Source organism: Martes martes, assembly GCF_963455335.1.
Source record: "Martes martes genome assembly, chromosome: 1".
Classification (NCBI taxonomy): Eukaryota; Metazoa; Chordata; class Mammalia; order Carnivora; family Mustelidae; genus Martes; species Martes martes.
The window spans coordinates 193,459,515-193,469,362 of record NC_137888.1 but is presented as its reverse complement, the minus strand read 5'-3'; positions in this window follow the sequence as shown (position 1 = coordinate 193,469,362).

The window sequence follows — 9,848 nt, the reverse complement described above, 5'->3', positions numbered from 1 at the left end:
CGAAGTTCCTCTTGGGCTGATACTTGAGAAAATGACTCTCTTTGGGATCCCTGAGATGTCCTCCCTGCTCTGTTACCATAAAGCTCATTTGTTCTCTCTCTTCCTCTCTGCCTCTCTCCCCACCCCTCCCCCCTCTCCCCACCTTCCCTCTCCCTCACTTTGAGGAGTTAAGAGGCCATATTGGGGAAGCCCATGTGGCAGCCTCTAGAAGCTGATGACATCCTTGGCTGTCAGCCAGCAAGAAGCCCTCGGTCCAACAATAGCAAGGAATTGAATTTTGCCAACAAGGTAAGCGAGTGTAGAAGCAAGTTCTCACCCAGCTGAAACCACAGCCCCAGCCAAAACTTTGAAGTCTGGCGAGGCTCTAAGAGAGGATGCAGCCAAGCCACGCCTAAACTCCTAACACACAGAAACTGTGAGATAATGAATGCATGTCCTGTGAAGCCATTGAGTTTGTGGTAGTATCATTACATACCGACGGAAAAGGAACACTCGTACCGTTGAAGGAATTCCAGTCTTGAGGCACGTCTTTGGGAGCAGACTATGTAGAAGAAATGATAAAATTGGAATACCCACCATCATACTGCTCACGCTGGGGATGCAGGTCAAGGTGAGTCATGCACCAACCCCAGAAAAGCAGCCCTGACCTTTCTGAACCAGGATTCTTTTGTTTTCGCTCCGTGAAGGTGCTGACATGTCAGCTGCTTCTGCATGTGTGAAAGGATCCTACACAGAGGACTCATGGCTTAGCGCACGCACGTGGTGTTTGTACAGCAAAAATAATGTTGGTTCACAAGACCTACGTATATAGGATTTTACTAGAGCAGAGAGGCCTTGGAAAAACCTTCCAACCCAGCAAGCTTGCGTTTTCTTTTCAAAGAAATACCAACCAAGCTTAATTTAAATCAATACAGAAGGTAAAGGGGGGAAAGGAGGGGGGGGGAATTGCCTAAGCACAAGATAACAACAAATAAAGTGGTAGGCAACATATAGGAACCTGGGGGGAGTGAAAATGCAAGTAAAATGTAAGTGAAACTAATTGTTTCTCCCCCAGAAATGTGGCTGATTTACCTCCCTATTAGAAGGAGGTCCTCGCTGAGTGGCTTTTAATTAAAAGGAAAGCGTGCACCTTGTTCACGTCACAGTTGCTGGATGACTAAAGGTTGCTGCTCTCTTTCCAGCACCTGTGGCAAGAATTGGGCTGTGCTGACCTGGAAGGGGGAAAAAAAAAAAGGCAAAAATATTAGGAACCTTGTTTGAAGGAAAAGCTGTAAGAGAAGATGGAAAGAGCTTACAGTGATCCAAAAGGGAGACATTAAGGCAAAGAGGAAATGCTAACGTCTGCTAACAACACTTCTGTCTGGGAAGAAAAAGGAAAAATTCCCCTAATGGTTGATTCAAAAGCAGTAATAAGCCTAGTACAAGTTGAATACACACCTACTGAATTAAATACAATTAAATGCAAGAACACTGCGAATGATTCGCAAGCATATTGAGTTGTCATTGTGCTGAAGTTTTATCCATTTAGCAAATGTCAGCATGCACTAACTCTTCTCTATTTCACCACATCCCTACGAGGTAAGCAGGGTTGTTAATCTCTATTTCACAGACACGGAGGCTGAAGGAGTTTCTGTAACTTGCCCACCTCGAGCGGCTTGAGAGTAGAACTGGGTTTTGAACTCAGGGTCCTCGCATCTGAGTTTTTGCAGGTGCTACAGCGATAATAGGAAGGAAGAGCAGGGCGCGAAGTTAAGAATTGCCCACGTGCAGGTGGGAGGAGAGACAACGCGTTCTTCCTGGGGGCTATCAGGAGCCCAGTGATTGCAGGCAGATGCCCCTGAGAGAGGAGTTGAACCATGGCAACAAAGGCACCAAAGACACAAGTGTGAGAAATGCTCTCAGGATAAAACCCAAGAATAGTGGAAAATCAGCCTCCCGTTCTTTCATTTTAAGACCTTTTTCCCAACCACCATGCCAACACTGGAGTGAATGAAAGAGAATGCCTACATAGGAATCACCTGGGAAGGCCGTTGGGAGTCCAGCTCCCTGGGCAGCCCCTGAAAATAACTGTTATTAACAACCTGCCATTGACGGGGGGACGCTCTAAAGCTAGAGAAAGATTGTGCGCTGGGATGTAACCAGGGGAGTGCTACTCGCAGGGTGGTAATGGCCACTGTCCCCAGATAGGTAATACTGACAAGAAGGTTAGTTCCCCGGGGAGCCCAAATCATAGCTTCACTTGGCCCAAAGCCAGGCATGGTTATGGCATGGGTAAAATGGTAAAAAATAAAGATCATGAATAAAGCGATCCCTCTCATCCCTTCATGCTATCCTAAACAAACAAGCAAATGAATAAATGCATGAATGAGACATGGTATAGACTAACAACATATGCCCCTGGACCAGTCTCCCCGGATGAAGCTGGAGTGAGTGGTGGTGAGCAGGGCCCCCATGTTGCTGAACATCCACGGCTGGACCACAGCTAGATTTGGGGGCGTGCCCTATTTCAGCAGTGCCAAGCCGAAGCAAAGTCTGGATGGACAGTCGATTTGATTTCTCAAATCCTGAAAGATGCCTGAAATTTGGGAGTTTCTATAACAAAAAAAGGTTCTGTGTTTTTTGGGGGGGGTTTGGGTTTTGGTTTTTTTTATCTCTGCACGTGGGGTGTGTTTTTTTATTCGAATTACTCTGCATAGAGCATGACTAGTACTCAGGAGTGTGTCGCCTGCCATCTCTGCTTCTCGCCAGATGACAGCTATGGAACGTTGGATTTCACCTTTTCCAGCTTAAAATTTTTTCCAGCTCTATTGAGATATCCTCAACATATAACATTGTGTAAGCTTAAGATATACAGTGTGTTGGGCTGGTACTCTTAAACAATGCAAAATGATTACCACCAACCTCTTAGTTAACACCTCGATCATGTCACATAATTACCAGTTCTTCTCGGTGTGGAGTACCTTTCAGATCTACTCTCTTTCCAAGTTTCACGTATATAATACACTATTGCTACTATAATCACAATACTGTGCATTAGACCCCCAGAATGTACTCAGCTTCCAAATGGAAGTTTGCACCTTCACCTTCTTTAATTTCATACTCCTTGGTGAGAGAGGGGAAAAGCAGACTGGAGATGAAACAGAGAGCTGGTTCCTTAAGGAGTCTAACAGAACTTTCCGCTCTGCCCTTCCTGTAGGAAGGTTTTATTCTCGCATCTGTATTTTATCCCAGCATCTCACAAATCTCTCTTAACACAGACCATTGCCTGAATCCCCGTAGCCCTTGTACTTCTAAAGGCATCCCTGCTATTACTCTCGCCAGCACACGTGAAACGGAGATGAAATTTCTAAAAATAAAGTGGCTCCTCCTCTCGCTACCTGTCTCCAAAACTGGGTCCTGAAGCAAAGCCGGGAACACCCTTACGTAGTGATTCCCTGGCGGCCAGCAGATTTGTTTTCAAAGCGCCTGACAAGCCACATCCTACTCACGGTCAAGACGGACTTGTCAGGGGAATAAACAAGTGTCAGAACTTCCCAAGGAAACGAGCGATGAAAAGACCTTTAACGATGAACAAATTAAATTCAGTTCTCACGCCAGCAACAGCAAGAAAGGGAAGTGAGGAGACGCAGAAAACGAGCACAGGTATGATTTGAGATAAGGTTGGAGAGGAGCTGGACTGTTAACGGGAAGCAGATACACAGCAGGCGCCCAGGAGAAGGGGGCTGGGCTGGGAACGTATTGCAGTGAGGAGAGGTACTCTGGGGCTGACAATTAGTTAACTTTTTGTGAAAATATCCCATCCACGGGCATCTATTGGAGGATCATCTTTGCACCTGCTTTTGCCACCGGCATCCTTGCGTCTCTTCTCATGGTCTCCCGTCCCAGGGCAGACACGTGCATGCTGTGATTTCCTTGCCTCGTTCCTACCTCTGCATTCCTCGCTGGTGCTGTCAGATCAAATGAACATGCTCCAGGTGACTGCTCAATACTTCAGGTTTCAGGCTCCTCAAAGCCAGGATGTTAGATGAGCTGTAGCGGGCTAATGGTGTGATGGTTTCCATTAAATTTTGAATCTTGCCCTGTAGGGATGGGGCTAAAAAATGCATAAATTATTTAATGTAAGGGCTTTGCTGATGACTGATAAAATCAAATTAGCTGCTTTGGGCTAAGGATGAATTTGAAACAGAGTTTCCTTCTTTGAAGAGACAGTGACAAATCTATTTGATAGGTCTGCATGTCAAGTTTCTTTGGTAGAAATTTTAACAGAATCCTTTGTTAGGCAAAGTGAATGAGACGGGCTTAGGTTATGAAATAGTTTTTTTTTCCCCCCAAAATGTTTATTTTTGTCACATTATTAAAGCCATACGCATCCATATAGATTTTAAGAGCACAAAAAACAACAAAACGAAAACTCTCACCCATAATTCCAAATGTCCAATAAAATCTGACATTTGGAGAATTTACTTACAGCCGCCCTTTGTCTATGTGGGTGTATAAGTACACAGATTTTTTAAGAAATTGAGGTCATTTTATATACATGAGTATCTACTTTCTTCACATATTCATTAAAACCTGGGGATATAATATTCCATATTCTGACTCCATTTTCAATTACTTCTTTAGAATAATTATTCCACCAAAAGATGCAAATATTTTTAAGGCTCTTGATATACGTTGCCATATTATTTTCCAGAAGCTCTGATTCAATTTATAATCTCCCCAGGTTTTTAAACATAATGGGTTTTTAATGTTTGGGGTTTAGGCATTAAAAACTCATAATAGTATTCATTTCGTGCATATGGATACTTATCAAAACATTTGTTGATTTTCTAGATGAAAATACTATCTCATTGCTCTTTGAATTAATTGACTAATGAAATGTATTACTTTTAGGCTTTCATGTTATTCTTTCAAAAACATTAGGATAGTGCATGAAGAGTTTCGCTCTGTCCTACTCCTGTCTGGACGCATGATTTCCTAATTCTCTGAGTACTTATGATTGGTGTAACCAAGAGTACATGTATTGAAGTAAAAATATGTCACTTTTTTGTGACCTGAGTTGTTCCCTCGGTTGTAGTCCTAGTCTGATTACTTGTTTAAATAAACATGTCTACAGGGGGTGCCTTGATGCTCAGTGGATTAAGCCTCTGCCTTCGGCTCAGGTCATGATCTCAGGGTCCTGGGATCAAGCCCCTCATCAGGCTCTCTGCTCAGCAGGAAGCCTGCTTCCCTCTCCCTCTGTCTGCCTCTCTGCCTATTTGTGATCTTCCTCTCTGTCAAATAAATAAATAAAATATTTTAAAAATAAGTAAACAAACAAACAAACAAACATGCTACAGGAGGCAAAATTAATAACAATTTCAAAAACATACATCTAATTCTGCTTGTCTCCCTTCAAGAGTGTTTTTTAAAAATCTAATTTATAATCCATGCTATTCCTTTAAAAATGACCCTGCTTCTTTTCTTCTTCTATTCTTTTTTACTTATTTTTTGGATAGTAGAAAGTTTCTTTCTCTCTTCATCCCATACTCTCCATCAAAAGCTGCATCCCATATCCCAGAGCCCTTAGGGCTTGCCTCTCACATCATATCCCCTTTCCTCCTGACCCTCATGTCTTAATTTCTTCTACCGCTACTGCAAATTTGGTATCAGAAAAGTCTAGAATCATATTGCCAAAGAATGAACTTTGATGGAATGATAAGACACATGTGCACACTGACATACCCTTTTTCCACCCTGGCTTTCTAAACTCTACTGGCTGTTAATATGTAACTAAAGTTTTGCCACACATCATCTGTGTTTGTACAAGAGTCCCATCTCACACTGACTTAGCACTTGTTGATGTCCAATAACATAAAAATTTTAAAAGTCATTATTAAGTGCTCACTACACCCAATGTGTTATACTATATGCTCAAGAAAGCGGGAAATATACAGAGATAGGAAGTATCTTTGTGAAGAATTTCCTGTTCTCTATGTGCCTTGAGTTGGAAAGATGAAAATTAGAAACAAGGGGAGAAAAACCCTACCTATCGAGATAAAATGTAAGAATGATGCAATTCAAGAGAAATGCTTTAGAAAGGTCATAGCCACTAGAATAGTACAATACAACTTTCTTCCAACAAAACACATTCATCCCAGGTTGAAGGATATGGCAGTAGGGTCTCTGGCTTCCAATTTTTTGGTAAAGTCCAGTCCAGAGAAGGTGGTCTCAAATTTTGAATCTTCCAAATGCAGTTCTGTTGAAGTTAAGAGAGGTGCAACGAAGACCTAAAACAGAAGAGTGTCTTTTGCATTTCTTTTTACTGTATGTCTACTACATGTCATTCACTGGGGATATCTTTGTGGACATGTCAGAGATGGATCTTGCTTTCCTACAGTTTTCTGGGGGTCTATTTCATGAACTGGCCTCAATTTTGGCTCTAGCTGACTTTGTTTTCTGCTTTCCTAATCTTTCTTTTTCATGTTTTTGGGTTTTTTCCTCTCCCCTAATCTTGTATGTTTGTTTTTTTTTTTTTTTTTGTAAGATGCCATAAATTCCTAACGCAAAGCTGGATATAAACAACGAAAGAATGTTTCTAGTTAATCACGTGCCAGCATTTCTTGCCTTGTGCTTGATTAGCTACTTGAGGACAGGGATTCTGCTCCCCTCATTAGGATATGGTATTTATTTTTGCAATTGTCTTAATACTTGGCATTGTATGCAATAAATTTCTCAATAAATGTCTGTGTATATAATTTAGCCCACTGAAATAGTTTCTCTGAGCACTGTCTTTGATTCAAACAACAGTTCTCCCTCTGTTCTGTAATCACTCAGGCAAGAGGTGCCGAAATCTCCAAAAGCAAGTCTTTGCACGGGAAGTATCAGGCTTAAGAAGATCTGCCAAACAATGAACAGATAAGAGTCACCCCAACTAGCTGGCTTAACTTTCAAGGAACAAACAGATGGTCAAAAGTTCATTATAACTACTGAAAATGAAGATGAAAATGGTCTCACTCAAAAAAGGAATTTCACAGCTTCTAGTTGACGTTCAGGATCAGGCTGAACGAAACCGGGATGTTGAAGAAGTAACCTGGATGATTATATCTTGCCTCATCTCCATTGGACATCCAAAGGGAAGAGAATTCGAAATGAAAAGCTTGGGGTGCCTGGGTGGCTCAGTCGGTTAAGCATCCGCCTTCCACTCAGGTCATGATTCCGGGGTCCTGAGATCAAGCCCCAAATCGGGCTCCCTGCCCGGTGGTGAATCTTCTTCTCCCTCTCCTTCTGCAGCTCCCCCTGCTTGTGCTCGCTCTCTCTGTGCCAAATAAATAAATAAAATCTTAACAAAAAAGAAAGAAAGAAAGAAGAAAGAAAGAAAGAAAGAAAGAAAGAAAGAAAGAAAGAAAGAAAGAAAAAGAAAGAAATGAAAAGCTTTGGCTTTTCTTTGGAAACGATCCTTCCCGGGTTTGACTTTGTAGGGAGTGCTAATTAAGCAATGCCAAATGAAAAACACAGGTAGCTGACCAAGGACTTAATCCACACAGCATCCACTCAGCTGGATTCAGGGAGTATCTCCCTGTCTGATCTATGCAAAACACTGCCCCGGGCAAGATGCGAATGTGAGGGAGACAGAGGAATGGGGGGCAGGCAGAAATGAACAAACACACAGAAGATATGAATTCTGGCCCCAGAAATTGGGAAGAAGCTCATGGAGAGGATTTTGGCGGGGGGGGTGGGGGGTGGGGTGGGGTGAGTTATATCAGAGATGGAAACTGTGCTCTGTACTTGGTAAGGTGGGTTGGATGGCTGGACCACTGGGGTGATGACGCGTTACCAATATATCAAAATATTGGGAGATACATGGATGACTGAATTATATGCTCCAGCTCCACATAGATGTTTGGAGTCCTGGACAACCCGATCCAGGGCACAGAACTCGATCTCATCCATGTTGGATGGGTACTGGGGGGACCTCAGGGAGCCCACCCTTTCTCACTCCCACCCCCCACCCTCAGTTATGAGGTCTGTTTCCACAGACCTCCTGGGAAGCCCAGAAGAAATACTGTTATTACATTCATATGGTTCTTTTTTTTTTCTATATCAAATACTTCACTTTCTCAAATATTAGCACTTCAGATTAAAGATGATCTTTTCAAGGCCTGGTTTCTACTGTATGAGTGGTTCTTAAGACACATTCAGTGAAATTCTAAGGTTCCTTTGGAAACACCTCGGGGTTTCCCTGGAATGCAGAAGGAAATATATCAAAATGGGGAAGACACCATGTCAAAGAGAGAAGATTAGCGTTGGTCTATTTTATATGTTAGCCCTCTGCATATGACTGTATTATGTATGAAAAAAAGAAGGATTCCATATCATGAAAACAAACAACAGCAATAAAATATTTTTGTAACCTAATATTCAGAAAACAGCACAAACCTGGGGGAGTGGGAAGGACATGAAGGAGGGATGTAGACATCCAGACATCAATATTAATGACAGGAATAATTGCTTTTATAAAATATAGGAATTTTTTTTTAAAGATTTTATTTATTTATTTGACAGAGCGAGATCACAAGTAGGCAGAGAGGAAGGCAGAGAGAGAGGAGGACGCAGGCCCCTTGCTGAGCAGAGAGCCAGACGTGGGGCTCGATCCCAGGACCCTGAGATCATGACCTGAGCCAAAGGCAGAGGCTTAACCCACTGAGCCACCCAGGCGCCCCTAAAATATAGGAATTTATTTGAATTTGCTTGGGCAGTCTTAAATCCACAGCTAAATATAACTTTGAATGACTTTTACCTTTCTGGAAAAAAAAAATGGAAGAATCCAGTGCATGGAGAGAAGACACATTTTTCTTGGCTTGGGCAAGCCATAAATAGGCAAACTTCAGTAATAATACCTCCACTTATTGAGAACTGACTCTATGGCAGGCACTGTGCTAAGCATCTTTATGTCCGTTTATAGCTAGTCTTTATGACAAAGCAAAAGGTCATCTTTGTTTTAATCTATATTTCTTTTAAATAAGGAAGCTAGGCTCAGAGAGTTATATAATATCCCCCAAATGACACAGTTAATAATAATTAATAAGAGGAATAATTCATAAAAATAGGAACAGCTGATAGACACTACACAAGACGTGTCCACCTCCTTCAAGTCCAATTTCAAGGGCAAACACTGGCTAGGAGACCCAATAAGGTTATATTGGAAAATCCCACAGTTAGGAATTCATCCGTCGGGGCACCTGGGTGGCTCAGTGGGTTAAAGCCTCTGCCTTCGGCTCAGGTTATGATCTCAGGGTCTTGGGATCGAGCCCCGCATCGGGCTCTCTGCTCAGCAGGGAGCCTGCTTCCTGCCTCTCCCTCTGCCTGCCTCTCTGCCTACTTGTGATCTCTCTCTGTCAAATAAATAAATAAAATCTTAAAAAAAAAATTCATCCATCTGTGACAGCTCCTGCAACCTTTGAATCTTCCACTTTATGACTCTTTCTTATCTCTTATCTCCTTTCCCCTCATGAACTATAATATAATTTTTGAAGCAATGAGATGGGTGAGATAGACCAAGCATTTACATGCAAAATATGTGATTTATGGGGCTGTAATTATGTCTTACCAAAAATTTTATTGAACTATTACCAAAACTTTCTCTTACTTTATGACAATAGCCCTCAAAGCTTCAAATAAATATATTAAATTTTTTATCTTAAAAAAGGATTTCTATTACCAATCAAATATTGCATTCCAGATTACTTCAGGCCTGTGTCTCTTGAGTTTTTCCCTGCCCTTCATTGTTAAAACAGAAATAAGCCCATCTTGAAGAGTGGTGTCACAATTAGAGATAAAGGCCATTCAGTGTCTCCTCTAGGGCCTGG